General features: G+C 40.3%; 1 protein-coding gene across 5 annotated transcripts in view; it reads right to left on the minus strand.

Moving 5' to 3' along the window:
- RHOBTB1 (Rho related BTB domain containing 1) overlaps positions 1-17,941 on the minus strand; it is a 48,867-nt gene that overhangs the window by 25,976 nt on the left and 4,950 nt on the right. The window contains exon 1 of one of the 5 annotated variants that reach the window (XM_021398871.1): positions 7,082-7,265. The exons of the other annotated variants lie outside the window; for them this stretch is intronic. The gene's annotated coding sequence lies outside the window, so the exon portion shown is untranslated. Of the gene's footprint in view, positions 1-7,081; positions 7,266-17,941 lie in introns of those variants that run through there. 5 annotated transcript variants of the gene reach the window in all.

Consider the following 17,941-nt stretch of genomic DNA (forward strand, 5'->3'; position numbering starts at 1 on the left):
GGAAAGAACTCCTGAAGAGACTAACGGAAATAAAGCTGACCAGAATCTCCTGGGGTACAGGAATGGTCATAGACAGGAGTATGTACAAGACCTTAAAGATACAGCCACGGTCAGTTTGGTTTGTTGTGTTTTTAAGATATCCTCTAGGTTGGGCTTATGTTAAACCTATTATATAACCATCCTGATTAAAAATGCTAAACATGTATTCGCAAAACTTAAAAATAAGTAAATCTAGAATGAGCTCTGAAAGGCTGGTAACATCTGAGAAAACCAACTGGAGCTAAAACAAAACTGGTTAGGCGAGAGCAATCAAGCTTACATGAAGCTTAAGAAAAAAAACAGCGTAACATTCCAATGAAACACTAGTCAAAACCAACCTGCAACCTGCAATAGTTCAGTTTACCAACAAAAGAAAATAGGATAAAGGAAGAGGAAAGTTACTGGAAGTGTGACCGGTCTCACAGAGGACACTGGCAAAAAAGCCACAGAAAAACTGAAAGATGAGGAGCACAGAGAAACCTAAAAGGGGAACCACCAGATAAAACACAGCTGTTCCAACAAGGAAAACAACAAGGAAAGCAGTGAAAGATTCTACTCCTTAAGCTAGTTCTAAAGAAAGATGAGAAGATGGATGGAAATGAAAAAAGATACCCACAAGAATAACATAGGTTCACTAAAACCTCTTAGGATGTTTCTGTTTTTACACTGTCACCTGTGATTATTTGTGTATCATGGGAGACAGAGGCAGCCAAAAATCGGCAGATGTGAGCAGACTCAGGATCTGAGATCAAACCATTTAATTAGTTAACTTCATTAGCAGGAAAGAACTATTCTAAATAAAGCTGATTTATTTCCAAAGAAGTGTAAGGTTACTGTCCTGGACAAAGAGGACAAACACTTACGGACACTAATTGCTTCCTCTGTTGCTCCACTCAAATTGCTGAAGGGTACTTGCTTTTTTGTTTAATTTTTCTCACTGTTGAGCCAGTTGCTTTTATCATTAAATACAGTTATGGTTATTATGGCAAGCAGATCCTTCTGGCTAGTTAGCCCCAGTAAAGAAATACTGTTTTCTAGAGAAATTTTCTAAAAATTCTCCATCTGTAGATGAAGCCTATCAGTTGATCAGCTAGCGTACTGGGGACACAACAGACACACATCAGCAAATCTCTCTCTCTCTCTCTGTAAGCATGAATTTAAAGTATATTTATGTACAAACTATAACTAGACCTTAATCATGAACCTGTCTTGATTTACAAGTATAGTTTAATATATTTAAAGCTATAATTACATTTTTCTCTGCTGGAAAGGAAGTGGATGACAATCCAAATCCAATAGCAAGTTCCCTGTAAGCCAGCCCTATAAAACCCTATGTGGGATCAGGAATCCACCCGTACGGATCTCACTACCTATGCAGCTAACTGCCCACTTTGAAATATCTGGATGTTTTACATCATCACTTAACTCATATAAAACATAGCCAAGATTGAAAGAACAGTAGCTAATTATCAGCTGTTTTTAGCAAAACATCACAGATAAATCACCAAAAGTATCTGCAGTAATCAGTGATTATAGAGTGACTCTGCAGATGTTTACTTCTTAGCTCTGTGCTTAAGCACGTCCAGTAAGACTGAGACAGCATCTGAAAACAAGCAAGCATGTTACTTAGCTCTCACATTAAGAGTAAGCTCTTAAGCTGAAGGTTCAGAGTGACAGCATTCAGGACCGTGACTACTCAGTAAAGTTTTAAAGTCATTCCATGGGAAAAATAAAAATCAGTAATTCCAACCTGGCTCAAGTAAACTAACCAAACATGCAAAACAGAAAGGCCTTTACACAAACGGGTGGTCAATCAAAACTACACCATCATAATTACTACAGGAATCTAAAAGAAAGAGACACTGAAATCTACACCACTTAATGTGGATAGTGTAAGTGAAAATTATTTGAAAAACTCAGGCCAATGGAAAGGTGGTAAATCCACCAACATTTATTCCTGAAAAATAGACTTTTCTGAAAACACTTCCATATTTCAGCCAAGTCTAAAGACATATTTTTGAACACACTTTTGAAGTGACTCCCTCACAGAGTCATTACATAACAAAAGGAGTATCAAAAAATTCACAACAGTAAGCAATGATCTCCATCCTCAAGTTACAAAGTTACTCCTGTAACCATCAAAACTGGAACAGGGGAAGCAAAAAGGAAAGTTCTTCAAGCAGCGAAGTCACTACCTTACAGTGTAGAACCTCAAGGCGCCAGCATGTTGGCAAGGATCAAAGAGCGCCTGAGCTTGAGCAAGCAAGTGGAATGTATGTTCTCAGAAAATAACCTGCCATGTGTTGTTTCAGAATATAAATGGATTAACACGCATATGTCATGGGAAAAATCAGGGATATTTACTGTTCATTTCTGCAAGGGCATACCATTCACAAACAGCACTGATCGGGAAAGAGTAGGGGGCAAAAAGGATGGTTTGTGGCTTGGTTCAATTTAATAATGAGGTGAGGGCCTCATCAAGTATATTGGCAAAATAAATCACAACATGATATGAGATACAAGACACGTTATAGCAGCTGCTGAAAGATTATCACAAAACATTCTTAACAAGGTATAAATATTACTAAATTGCAGATGAACCAAAGGAGCAACTGCTAAACCAAACACAGGAAACCTCTGTATCATTTCAGCATCAGGGAACCAAATGGTGACAAAGGGTAACAAGATTCAAGGTGAGATCAGATAACTAGGTCACCAGGGGACATTATTCTCATCCAGGATGATGAAGCATTGCCCTGTTCCATTATTTGAAGTTCTGTCAATTTACCTTGAAGGTGCTCAAAGAATAAACTGAGAAAGAACAAACTGATATGGGAGCAAGAAATTCATGACTAAATGCTGATTAGGGCCCTTTATCAAACCCAAAATACTTGTGATAACGCAACACCTTTTAAGCACTTTCTTGGATAACCAAAAAACAGTGATATTCGTGAGTCCCCTGAAATGTGCAGTTCACGAAGGACTTGTCTGTGTGTTATACTCACAGACATTCAAAGACAATATAGAACCAAATGCAAAGCTCAGCATCAGACTTGAACTGTGTCAGTCTTCTAACAAGTTCTGGAAGACTTGAAGTGCAAAGTCAACAAGCTGATTACTCTGAGCAGATTACGTATTACTTTGACCTGTGACATACATTGCAATATCCTCTGCGAAGAGATCATCTCTCTAGAAACTAATCCATACAGCAGGTGAAGGACACTTAGTCATTTCAGAAGGCAGGTATCTGGGATGATACTATGCTGTGGATGAGTATGCAATAGCGCTACCCCTCCTTTCACCAATTCTTCCCAGTCTACCTCAAGAACAGGCCACGACGGGGAACAGTGCCTTACTGCCCTTTTGTTTCTTCCGCTTTACTATGCAGAGATGTAAGGAAGGGTGACCACACTGGACCCAACCCTGTAAAGAGGGAAATAGCTGATATACTATTGATTAATGCCTCTCACATAGTCTTACAAATGCATTTTGTCAGGATTCAGGATACACCTAGCTCCAACTGACTGCTCTTTCCCTTTACCAGAGATTACAGCAGCAGATGTAGGCAGTGTCCAACATCTAGCACTGCTGTGGGTCCTGCATAATATGGCATATTAACACAAACTGAAGTCAGCTGCAGCTAATGTGATTGAAAGTGCATGAGAACTGAATAACTGAAGAGCAGACAATACCCATTCGGACCAGGTGGTAACCACCACCAAAAAGCTGTTACCTCATAGAGCAGCCACATATAAAATACTGCTGTGCACTAAATCCCTAGGCTATTCCTCCTTCTGCAGCAAAAGATTATGTTTCAGAAGCAGATTAAGGGTGCACCTCCACTAGCACTTTAGTTCAGACAAGAAAACATTTCTGAAGCAAACATCCCAGGCATTGTCATTATGGCTAGGTTTACATCAGGAGCAGCCAGAGTACACAAACTGAATTCATTTCAGATTAATCTGAAATGGAAGATAAGCTGCCCACCACTAACAAGTAAGCATTCAGTTCCCACCTGACAAAAGGTAATCTGAAGCAACCTGTTGTTGTCCTTGAAACATGTGCTGCATGGACACTGGGTCCTCGGCACCAACATTTTCATCTCCAGATCCCCAGCTACCACACTACTTGACCCCTTAATACAGATAGAGCATCAGATGCCCTGGCTCCTTGTTTGGTGTTTGGACCAGTATTTGGGGCAAAGCTGCAGCTGAATACTCAGCAGCTACAATGCTCAAGAGTACCTGGGATAAAATATAAAAATCGGGATTAAAGGGAGAAGCGTCACTGAAGAAGCCTGATTCAACACTACTGGTTTTCATGAACAGCATGAAATCCCTGGTTTTACTCTTATGTACTTAAGAGCATTAAACTACAGATACTGTATTAAGGTTACTACTGATTTTACACATTATAAAGACAGGTGCTGACACTGTATGCTCTCTTTGTTATGTTAATCTGAGCAGTGCTCCCAACAGGGAAGAAGGGGGAAAAACAACAAAATAACTAACTCGAAAGAGAGACATTCTCCCAACTTTTGTACATTTCTATGGGGAAGTATTTATCATGTTTTGCTAGAACTACAAAGAAAAATATTCCAGAGATGCTGGTGACTTTCTACCACAGGAAGCTGTACAAGAACTCACTTCCTGTGATTTTTTCCTTCCAAAAGAGAATCGTGCTCTCATTCCTTGAACTTTAGGTGGCATTTCTCATATGTTTTGTTAATCAGTGATATTTTGGAAAGATATTTTTTGTGATTTTATTCACTCTCTCATGTGATTGCTACAAGGAAACTATAAAAGGTGAATGAAATCTCTAGATGACACTCTCTCTTTCACTTTCTCTCCACCTAACCACCGATTAGAAAAGTAAATTCTTCCAGATAGGAGACTTTCAGATAAATACCACTTTCAGATCCTGGCTCAAGTTCTGAATTTACATCTCAAATGCAAATCCCATGAAACTCACTGAACCGTGATGGAAGCAAGTGTGAAGTTTACTTGTAACATCTAGCGCAGTACAGAGACTCATATGCCTTTTTTTTTTCGTAAAGAAGATAAAAATGCCATATTGTGTCTTTTACGTCAGACAGAGAGGACAGGAAAGAAGACAGACAATGGTATTAGAAGGGAACCAAAGGGAATCCACAGTTTAATTTCACAAACCTACCCCTAGTAAGAAAGGGTACAACTATCACCACATGTAACCCAGCCTGCACCAATTCCAGCTCGCACACTGTACCATCACCCACTCTTAGCACAAGGTTTTGAGCTTTTTTAGGTAAACCTAACGAATGACCCAAGGATGCTTTCACACTGATCTGACTAGCTTCAGTCTCAGTGATGCCTTGCTGTGAGTGCTATAACTGCTGTGTGCAGCAATGACTGTTCTGCCTTCCTTTTCCCCCCTCTAATGTGCTCTGGTTGGGAGAGAGTCCAAAGTACATACGCTCTACAGCATTTGTGTACTCTTCCAGCAGAAAAGGTGGGAGCAAGGGAAGGACACGCCAAACACCTGTTGCTCCTTTGCTTTCCTAATTCAAGGCTTCTCTGTCCTTTCAGCTCCTTCAGCACAGAGCAACATCTGGATGCAGGACTTAAGGATTTTTCCAGAGAACAAAATCTATTAGCAAAGAGTCAAACACTGGGATTTACTGGTCAAACGATCAGCTCTTCCTCTCAGTATAATACTCTACAGTATTTGTGAAGCTTGGGAGTTTTAAAAGGGAAGGAGATTTAGAAAGCTGTCCAGAGTTAAAACTGTTGTTTATTTCTTCTTGGATAAAAATACTCCTACACATCTGAGCATGTCCCAGATCTTACGCTCTGTAAGTAAAATGTCTCTTAGATAAAGAGTCCTAGTGTAAATATTCAGCTCATCAAGTTATTTTTCCTGTGAATGGATACATCACAGACCTGATACATAACATCAGGCATACAAATCCAAGGTGAATAAAAGAAAAATGTAACCTAACGAGAGAGGGCCTCGGAAAACTATTAAATTGAGCCACTCTGTTTACAGATACCGTGATGTCCAACCCTGAAGTATAGCCTGTATACAGATATATCCCATTTAGTTGCTACTTACACTGAACAGCCATACAGCAACAATGTCTGTAGGTCATAACGACGGTGTTTTCCTCTCTACACACTTAATTTTTGCCTAGAAATAGTGCTGGCTTAATAACTCCCCTTGAACACACTGAACAAACTAATTTCTACCCCAGCTTCTCTTACAGCTCAAGCTGAATATTTGGCTTTGAGTCAGCTGCGTGTCCTGAAATAGTACACAAACTGAGGATGAACAAAGTCATTGAGAATATTCTGGCATCACTTCCTTGCTCTCACTGTGACCATATGTAGAGCTTCAAGGGCTTTTTAAAATTGTTACTACCACTGTTAAACAAGAATATCGATGACTTTAGCAGCCTGTGTAGTGCTTTGACCAGCAGAAGGCAACCCCGAGCTCTCTCACTAGTCCGACTCAGTCCTTCAGCGACTGACTTCCTTTCGCCCTAGGTATTGGATGACACAATATCCACTGCAGGTTGACTTAACAAATCAACGTCTCCTCCCGTTTTCCTTTGCAGCCCCCTTCCATAGTCCTCAGATGGGTCCAAGCCGACAGACACCTGATAATCTGTGTGCCGCGAGCCCCCCGCAGCAGTCACTGCTGTTGTCACAGCAACCCACAACAGACTCCACAGACAAAGCAGGAGAAAAGAAGGGGGAAATAAAGAGGGAGAAAGAAATCTTTCCAAACCTTCAGGTTTTTAATAAATGACACTCAGAAGTGCCAAGCATCAGGAGGTTTCTGCTTCTCACACGCATCATCTATTTTTGTCTCGCACCTTGTGGCCTCTCTGGAAGAGGAAGCCAGAGAGATCAGCTTCATCAAGGACTCAGCCCTCTCTCACCTCGGGGGAGGAGAGAGCGCACCTGCAGGGACAGGGACCGCGCGGGGTGCCGCCAGCCGCGGCACCAGCCCTACCCGGCCCCGCGTCCGCAGTCCGATCGCGCCCGGGCGACGCGGGACCTACCCGGGAGAGCGGGATGCCCGGCAGCCAGGAGCCGGGGCTCGTGCAGCGGGACCGGCCCCCCGGCGGGACACGGGACGGGGGCGGCAGCAGCCGCCGCGCCCCTTCCCGCCGCTCCTTAGAGCGAGGGGGCGAGGCCGGGCGCCGGCCCGACTCGGCAGGGAGGCGGCATACCGCCGGCGGCGCTGCGCCCGCCCGGCCCGCGGCGCTGACTCGGGCGGCGACGGGGCCGGCGGGAGCCGCGCGCGCTGTGACGTCTGCGGCCCCGCGCTCTATTTATAGCGCGGCGATTGGATTTCATTCATGAAACCGGGGCCGCGCGTAAAGGGGGCGGCGGCGGCGGTGTGAGCCGGTCCTGCGCCAGCGCCCGGCGTGCGAGCAGCCAGCTGAGAGCCGCGCCCTGCTCTGCCGCCTGCGGAGGTCCGCACGCACCTACAGCCCCAGAGAAAGGAAGGGATGTGCACACATGTCCACGCATGTACACACATGTACACACACTCCGCAAACACCACACACGTACACAGCGCAAAGGTCTTGAAGGCCTCACTGGATGGCCCCCTAAATGGGGTGCACGATGCCCCATACAGGCATTTCGTTTTTAAATGACTTCTGTCCTTTTTCATTAGTATATGAAACAGACATAAAATTAAACCACAAAAACACCTTCTCTGAGCTGACACTTCTGCCCTGGGAGTTTTCTATCTGGTAGAAATGGCCAAAGCGCTGTACGTGGGAAAAGAGCTCAAATCCAGAGCAGGCTGCCTGCTAGAAATGCTGCTCTCAGACTCTTCTTACCGCTCGATGTCAATAAAATGCAACTAACCCTTCAGCACGGGGAAGGGAACGGGCACCACTGCTGTGGCTAAGGGAACTCTTCTGACGCATCAGTGACTTGAAATGAAATTGTTCTCTTACAGCAGGCTGAACTCACAGTGCACAGTCTTATAGCAATAACAGTCACTGTTTGGAAAAAAAGATATAAAGTTGTTTAAGGAGCACCTCCTTCAAGTAACAGTGACCAGTACCAGTAATAGAATAATGATATCCGACTGCATTTTGCTTACAGTGAACCATTTTTTAAATACCCAGAAGCCAAACTCACATTAGCCAGGTCAGACCGCAACACTTTTCAGTTGAGCACAGCTACGTCCAGAAAAATTACAGTTTGCAATATCACCAGAGGCAATTAGGTGCAGGAGAACAATTCCTGTCATTGCAAATATTAAGAATTACTTTTTTTTTTTTTTTTTTTTAAATTTCATGCTCTGCATGAGCAGCTTTTTTTCTACTGAGGTTTTTTAAAACTTTTCATTCTCTGTAAGAACAAAAAACCCTCTGTATTCACTCATTTCCAGAACACACAACATTTCGGGAAACAATAAGGGCCAGGTTCATCCCACGTAACTTAGGGGCTGGGGCAAAGCAGGATGATAAAAAATGGCTGAGTGATACAGAGGGTATTAATCTTGCTCTTTCAGTATGCCAAGCCTTAATTCTGTATGGTCACTTTTGTTTTACAGTCCAAACACTTTCTGAAGACAAATCACAAAGTTATAACCCATGTCTCTGTTAAAGACACCCAGTCTGCCACTACTGCAGAGAGAATCTTGTTGCGGTTCCAACAGGTAAGTTAGCGTCACCTGGGAGAAAACTGCTGCAAAGCAACCAGACTTGTTCTAATAATGACTCAAGAAGTGTCCAGACTGCAATAAAAATAATATTATCTCTGCTTGCAAGCATCGTACAGAGTTGTCCTACAGGCATAAAGGAAGAGGGCAGGACAAGGGAGAAAGTGTTAGTTTTAGTGCACAACAGTAAAAATAACAGAATCCAGCAATGACAGAGATTAGTTATGTGGTTAAAGTGGGGGGAGGGGGGGGGCGGAGTTAGGCTTAGGGCTTTGCTTTTGATGGGCTCAAGGAAAGGTCTGAAGTTTCCCTTTTTTTTTTCTGTCTCATCAAAGGGTATCCAAAGCCTGAAGGCTTATGCAGCTGTGGAAATAGCTGCAAGCTACTAAGGAGTTTCCACGTTAATGACCATCTAAAGCAACTTTTACCATTCAGGGCTTCCCCATCACAAATGTATGACTTCTTATAGAATTCAGATTGCATCTTCTCCAATAAAGTATAAAACAAATAACCCAGGACATGTCTTATAATCCTAACATCACATAATCAACAGTATTTACATTTTTCTAAACATTTAAATGAACAGTGGAGTACTGACCATAAACTTGAGTGATGTACGTTCAGAAGTGGCTGGAATGCATCTCTAATAGAGTGTACAGCAACTGGCAGTTTCTAGGCTTTGATACAAGAAAGGACAGCAATAAACTCCAGGCGTTCCTCCTGAGTTAGCATAAGCATTAAAAAATGTATGAGCATTAAAACTTTACTCAATTAGATGTGTAAGCATTCCAGGACCGGTTTTGACTTTGCTCCCAGATAATGATAATGATAAGACAAGAGGGAATGGCCTTAAGTTGTGCCAGGATATTAGGAAGAATTTCTTCTCCGAAAGAATGGTCAGGCATTGGCATAGGCTGCTCAGAGAGGTGGTGGAGTCATCGTCCCTGGAGGTGTTTAAGGAAAGGGTAGATGTGGCACTTAGGGACACGGCTTAGTGGGCAACATTGGTGGAAGATGGACAGTTGGACTGGATGATCTTAGAGGTCTTTTCCAATCTGAATGACTCTACCATTCTAAAGCAGATCTGACATCATAGAGGCAGCCTGAGGCAGTGCAAGAATCAAAGTCAGTAGCATAGGATAAACTGGAGTTCTCTCTCCTTTACTCCTGAATGCTGGGGCACTTAGTATGAGAAAAGCTCTTAAGAGCATGCTGAGATTAAAAAGCTGTTAGCCAAAATAAATATTAATTTTACAATGGATTCGGTAAAATGGAGTAAGCTAAATTATCCTGTATGGGTATGGACTGTACGTTGCATCTGGTAGTCTCGCAGGGACAGAAGGTACAATCTACAAAACCTGCCTTCAACAATAAAAAAGAACATGAATGAATGACGTACAACCAAAATAAGGAGACACGGTGCATCAACTACAATGGGAGGATGGCAAAGTCCGTATGTGGGATATATAGTCTCAGCGAACTGGCAGTATGTGAATTAGAATACCAGAATTACCCAGCTCCCATCATTGAAGCCTACTTTTTCCCCACAATTAGGCTTAGAGGCTTTAATTATGTGGCTACATCAAAATCACTTCTAACTACTTTTGTAATGGATTGGTATATACTCCATTAGATTTTATCCATAAAAAAATCATAAAGAGAAAAAATACACTGGAAAAACTACATAAATGTGTATTGAATTAAAATTCAAATTGAATTAAAATTCAAGTCATTTCCTGTCAATATATTTTTTTGTATTAATGGGTTTGCATTCAGAACTATACTATTCCCATGCCAAATGCATTTGCATTCACAACCGTCTTTCTTTTCAAAACTACTGTATATTTGCAGTACTTTAGCAATGTGATTTTTTTTTTGTCTAAAAAGGACAGAATTTAAGAGTTTGAGATGAGGTACTTCTACCTAGTGATCTCAGCATCTGTTCTCAGCCAATTGTGACATAAAGCAAATCAAATAGGTCAGCTGCATCCCTTTTCACAGTACCCACCCAATTCTGCTGCAGTTCTCAGAGATGGAGATGTTATGTATACAATGGTATGTTCACTGTATGCATTACAGACACTCTAACACAGACTATCATGCATTTACTTTTTTTTTCATTAATTCAATGAATGCTAAACACAGTGCAAGACCATTAATCCTTTAGAAGCCTGTAATGCATGAAATTTTATTGAGCCATTCTATAAATGAGATATAGCAACAATTGATTGCTGTGTGAATTGCATTTCTACATTCTTTTTCCCTGTTGGAGAGAGAAAAAATGCTTAATATACGCACATATTTTACATAGTCCTTTTACTGTGGAGCTTTGAGAAGAGTCTACTTGTTTCCCAATAGCCCTTTGATAGATACCTGAAGGTACTAAGCACCTCTTAGCCTTCTCTTCTTCTCCTCCAGATAAACATAGTTCCTTCAGTCTCTCCACGTACATCTTGCTTTTCAGGCTCCTAACTAAATTACTTCAGCTGCAGCTTCACAAGTTCCTGAGATGAAGGGAATAATCACTTCATTGACCTCCTTGCTATGCTCTTCCCAGCTCAGCCCAGAATGTGGCTAAGCCTTAATTTCTAGAAGAGTGCTCTGCTGACTCAGGTAAGTGTCAGTTCTGCTCATAAAACCATGCAAAACTCTATTACTGCCTTTAAAACTGCACTTCTCTTCTGCACAGGCTTCACAGTCTGGTCTTTAAAAGGGGTGGATTCACATGAGTCGTCCCAGTTTGCAAAGTTAGGTCTACCAAGATAGAATTAAGCAAAACAAAATTTAATCTTAATAAGAAGGACAGCAAGAGGAACAGCTGATTGCTTATATAATCGTCTCCCAAGGGAAGAAGCGGAAGAGCTACAGCTCACTGAATTCACAACCCAAAGAGGACAAGGCAATATTAAGTATTTGCTGCATAGCTCAGTTTTGTATTAAATAGGGGATTATTTTTGTAAAGGTAGAATGTTTGCAACAGCTTGCTTTGGTTATATTCCCTGCTTCTAGATCCTGAAAATTACAACATTGTAAGAAAGATTTAATCAGTATATATACAGCTCCAAACCAAAACTAAATGAGAAAAACTGACTAGCAGGAGGATTTCTTCCACAAGGGAAGAAAACTAGAAATATGGTTACATTGAGGTGTCATAAGACTTTTCCAACCACCCAGAGTATGCCAGGTTTATCAACTATTTCCAGTATTTAAGGGGTTTTCTGAAGTAGAGGAGGCTCATCTTTAAAATCAATGGTTTGCTCTGCGTGACAATATTGGAGCACGTAGCGGAAATGCTAAGTCACGGCCTGAACCAGTGACTGAGAACCTGGTGGGAAGGCAGGGCCAACCCAGGGGAGCTCAGGTGCAAGCAATGCAGCTGAGTGACTGGAAGGGCTGGAGCCAGGATCCACCCCTTCCAAGACCTTATTTAAGGGTTGGCAGTGAAGACAAGGGTATCTTGCTGGAGATCCCTGTGTACCTGAGGGCTTCTGGAGGTAAGCAGTGTCTTTCTTTTATTTTTGTACCTATGGCTCTTGCATTTGAGCAAATCCTTGCTTGCTACAGTCTAGGACCTTGCTATTCTGATGTCATTACTGCACTTTCCATTGTGTTACAGGAGCATTATAAAATATAATGCTCACTAACAAAACAAATGCTAATACAGCAGTGAAAGCTTAACTAATGCAAGAATTCTCAAATCTTGAGAATTTTGTCCATAGCTACTGCCTTCCTTCACAAGGTAGGAACGTGTCAGAAACACATCTTTCAGTCCAGAAGAACTCTTTATTGCTGCCTCAATAAGAAAACATTCACACATATATGAAAGACTAACCCTAGGAGCAAATCCTCACCTTGAAAAAATTATTTCATGTTGGTACTACATTATCCATTTATCTCACCTGTAGTGCTAATATCTGCATAACTGTTAAAAATTCATCGTAACCTTTCTGCTATCCAGTCAGATGTTAATGGAACAGTAAGAACATCTTTGGGGAATGAAATAAGTCATAGCAAACAGTCAGCTGGGGAAAATTTTCTGTCTGACCTTCTGGCTGGCTGTTGGTTTCAGTCTCTTTTCTATACAGATCAGTCAAAATGCACTTCTGAGTACTGAGTTTTAAACAGCAAGTGATAGCTGGGAACTATAATAAGAGGCTTTCAATGGCAAACACTGTCTTTGCTTCTCCCTCTTGATCTGAGCTATTGGGCTTTAAAAGCCAGACATAAATAGATCTTCTCTCATTCTCTAAAGTGTTATAAATGTTCTGCCTGCCTTTTGAGGCCTGTGAAAGTCACCTAATGTATTAAAAGTCTAGTAGCTTTGTAAGTAGAAGGATACAAAATGCAGATCAAATTTTAAAAGCTGAAATATTGTTCAAAGACTGCCACTTCTACAGAACAATATATAAATAGAAAACTCTGCACCTACATGCAATTGCTGCTCCAAGCTGTTTATACTATAAAGAGATCACATAGGCAAATCTTGAACAAAGATATCTAGTTACAGGAATGGGAAAGTGTAGGTTAGAGGTGGCAGGAGGAAGAGAGTGGAAGCATATTTTCTCTCCTTTTCCCAGTAGTCGAAGACTAGTATAGGACTTTGAATTGCTGCTTACATTATAACAACAGCATCCAAAAGCCATATTCTGTTCTTTCCAGGCTGGAAAACAAAAGAGCTGAATTAAATAGTAGAATCAAGGGCAGCTTAATTTCACCACCATTAATCTTTGAAACAGCCTTGTTAAATATGATTTACTCTTGCATCTCTGTTCTATAGGTAGCTATATTAATCCTACTGAAAGTGATGAGTAAAACTTTCCACTTGACCCCTGTAGGCTTCAGTTTAGGTGGTAGTTCAAAACAAAAACAATCTGCAGAATTAGTTGCAACATGCAGGTCCTGGAATAAAGCAGAAAGCCATCAAGTAGCTAAAACAAAACAGTGCTGAATAAAACACCTATCACTTCGCTGTTTTTTCACTAGGCTGTTCAAAGAATGTATTACTTTAGATTACATTTTTTCTAAGATTACAGTAAAATTCTTCAATTATTTTGACTAGTACGATTGTGCACATGGCTTTTGTAATTCAAGATCCAAATTCAGTGTTACTTTCTCTACATCTTCTGCTTCTGAAACATTCATTATTTTTAAAGAGGAAAACTTTGCTGGGAATGTAAAACCTTTTGTCTCTTGCAGCTATCTGCACCAGTTTATTAATTAACTAAATCATGTAATTATAATTATGCTAGGCACAGACTCCCACATAAAGACTGTATTTCTGCAAAACAAACTTAAATTCAATAATTAGCCTAGATTATATCAACACAAGGTTTACACTGCCCAAACACTGCTCATCTGTTTTAGTAGTTTACTTCAATATGCCTAAACAAATCTAGCTGCCACAGTTTTTACTTCCCTAATGAGTCAAGACCTTCGATCACATGCAGAAAGTTTACTGGGGCTGTTCCTGGCTGACATTGTTCTCCCTTTGAAACATTTTATATAAGTTTTAAGAAAATTGTGTAGCAGAAGGATAACAGTAACTCCAGGATTTGCAGAGAAATGCACTGAAGAGATCCACTGTCATATCTTGAGGAAAAAGCCTCAGAAGCAGTAAATGATGGTTTGCATGCTTCCCTGCAGGCTATCTGAGAAGTCTTTTCCAAACTGTTTTTACCAGGAATAGTTATCTTAAAAGATTTTCTTCCTTATTTACAGATTAAAAGCCACCACCTGTGAAAGCATACCCTTGTTATACATATCTTCCATGCACTCTGTAAAAATTGCATACGCTACCTCCAGGAGCTGTCAAACAATCACTGTTACACATTTGAAAAACAAGTTAGGTAAAAGAAGAGCTTAAAGGTTTCAAGTTACTGTGTATATTGTGTGATTTGTAAAACATGAAGAAAAAGCCATCATTTTCCAATTATGCATACACAAACGGATAACCACCGTATTTAAATATGCCAGTGTCAGAATTTAATACTGTACAAATTAAAACTAATGCTGACTGTTTTAGTTAGGTTTTTAACTTAATCCAGCACTTGGGAAGCTCTAATGAAGTCAAAAGCGCTCCACTGCCTTGAAATTTACTGTGCACTCACTTCTTGGAAGTTATATTAACCAGACGTCTTGAACTCTTTCACAGACGCATTTTTCTTTTTTAAACAAGGCAGCGAGGCATGTAGGTTTTTTATTTTTAGAGAACATTTTATACTATTTTCTGAGTTAGGACAAGAGTTCTTTTTCCTAGTAAGAGTGGAAGAGAAGAATAACAGAGTTATTAAGCTTATGTATGCCCATACCTATTGGCTAAAGTGCTACAGCAAAGTGCAGTTCATAGCATTTTAGAAGTTGCCAGTGAATGCCTCCTCCAACTTGTCTCGAAAATCTTTAGGTAGGGAAAAAGTACAAATTATTTGTCAAACAATATCTGTTACAGGAGATAAACATTTTTCCATCATTACAATTTAAAATGTTGTTAATAACAAAATACCCATTCTTCATGCTAGGTATCTAGTTGAAATTCAAAACAACAGCAAAAATACATTATTACTCTAAGAGAAACGTTACCAGTTCCTTAATTACGGAATTACCAATGGCAACCTCTGTTGCAAGCACACAAGGAAAAGAGGATTAAAGGAATCTGACTCAAACCTGAAGAAATTCTAATGGAACCAGCTGCATCACCTCAAAGCCTGTTCCACAATTTCCCTTAGTGGAAATTATTTGTAGAAATACTCCTTATTTAGCGATCAAGAATCCACAAATATGTCTAAGCACGCATGAATAGTGAAAAACATGCATCTGAAAGAAAGCCACATTTAAAAAGCATTAAGCAATAGCTGTAAATCATGAACTAAAATACACAGTCAAGAGAGCCACCACGTACTGTTTCATGTCTAAATGGTACTACTGCTCAGAACAATTACTGGAATACTTGTCCATTTCTGAGCCCAGGTCCTTCTTGTTGTTGATAAAGCAGTGAAAACAAGCAAGTAACTAAAACTCAAGTATTGCTATCATGCTCAGCATGTTTTTATTGCCGGTAACCCTCATCTGGAGAGTGCAAAAGCCTTGCTTCTGGAAGTGGGAGACAGATAATTCCAGTTGGCAACTGGATGCTCTGGAGTAACAACGTTGTTTATATATATCACCACTTAAATAACAAGGTACCCAGCACAAGAAATTTAAGTGCCCTGGATTAATGGATGCTTTCAGTACTACAGCATTTCTTTCCTGGTTTCCCACCTAATAATAACAGGTAATTGTTTCCTGGTTCTGCATAAGTACTATGAGAATTAGTCATTCTTTATGAAAGCACAGAAATTAGAAATGTGCATTGTACAGGATTTCAACAGTCTCAAAAACACCGCTAGAGAATGTAAACTTAATTCTTGGGACTAAAAGCTACAAACACAGCAACACTGCCTCTTCCCTCTACACGCTAGCAAAAACCATGCAGCAGTTCCCTAATGTTCACATTCTCTAGTCACAAGCGATCACTGGGAAGAACTGGTTCAAGTAATATTAGGATTTGATATTACCTATTCTACATTTAGTTCCACTGCTGGTTACTGTGTCACATGCACATACGCCTCTCTGTTGGTTTTGCGCAGAGCATGGTTTTTATCAACCTGAATTGGCAACCAAATTAAATTGCTGGAGTCTGCATTACTGTGTGCAGTAACATACATACCCATTTTAGTTTACTGACTCTGGAGAAAGTAATCTCTGAGACAGCAGTAGCTTCTTTAGCCAGAGAGCTAAGTTTACTACTAGTTGTCTTGTAATTCCTCAAGTGGCACAGAAGCCCCCAAGCAAATAAGTTGTGACTGGGATATTAAGGAGCGAATAATTCTACGCATACGTGTCTTCCACAGATGTAGCATTTTTCTGAGTCACATATGTGATATATGTAAGCTAATTTCTGTACACGCCTGCAGATTAAGTTCTTTCAAGAAGTGGCAAGCGCAACTTGACACTGGGAATGAGGGTAGGGCAATACTGGAGTTCCTGGATGTGCCATTTTGTGCTAATACATCCATGATGCTGAAATCTCTCTTATTGTATATTAAATAATAACATCACAACTTGCATACATGTAATATTATACACTGGCTTTCAGGAACTGCACCGCCTATGATTCTATTTTTGTTCACTATATATGTTTGTTATTGATGATGTGCTGGAGGGGGCTCATCAAATTACTAATGCAACTATTAAAGCTATCCAATTACCAGTTTTGAGGGATCAATTCAAAGCATGTTAAGATAAGCAGAAATCCAAAGTAAACGAGGACATGTTTCTTCCCTTCAATAAATCTCCTAACAAGCTTCAAATGCTGAACTCTATTCCTCCTGACAATATTAACCCCTTCTGTGGATGACCCTCACTGGCCAATACACTTAAGTAGCTATTTCAAGGGCTCACTAAACATTCTGTTTTGTAGTATGGATTTGCAAGGGTGGATGGAGCGGGTGTGGGAGGGGAAGGTGAGGAAGAGCACTGGGTTTGTTTATTTTGAGAGACGGGGGGAGAGATTGCTTCCTGATAATATGCTTATTTTCATTCACATTGTCACTATGTTTTCCCATGAACAAATATTTATACTTCAGAGGAAATGTTTCAGAAACATATCAGGATAAGAAAAGTGTTCACTTCCTTTCCCTTTATTATGAGAAAGCAATTTGGTTACATGAGAAAGTAAATAAATAGATTCCTTAGAGATGTCTGGGGGGGGGGGGAAAGGGGTCAGTCTAGCAGGGAACGCATTCTCAAAAATATTTGCAGCATTTCTTTGTGTTAGATGATCTCTAGAAGCTTCATATGTGACTACAAGAAATGAATACATCAGAGATTTATTGTTTTCTTCGTTCAGAAAAAAAATTACATTCACATTTTGTAATCCTTTAAAATATTTTCCCTTCAACAAATCTTAGTAGCATGTTATGTTCCTATCTGCATTATTATAATGTACATTTGATACATAAGGCAAAATACAAATTCATTTTTTTCTTACTGTTTTTGAACATACAACATTCATTTTAATTCACTGGCCTTTTTAGTTTGGATTTCACTGACTACTGGAAAACTTGAGCAGGAGGTTGGACTACGTGACATCTCAAGGTTCCTTACAACCTGAATTTTCCTTTGATCCTAAATTCAGGGGATGTTTGGTTTTTTCACTTATTCTTCTTTAGGAAACAGCAGAGATCTAGCTCAGCACAGA

This window comes from Numida meleagris, chromosome 5, assembly GCF_002078875.1.
Source record: "Numida meleagris isolate 19003 breed g44 Domestic line chromosome 5, NumMel1.0, whole genome shotgun sequence".
Lineage (NCBI taxonomy): Eukaryota > Metazoa > Chordata > Aves > Galliformes > Numididae > Numida > Numida meleagris.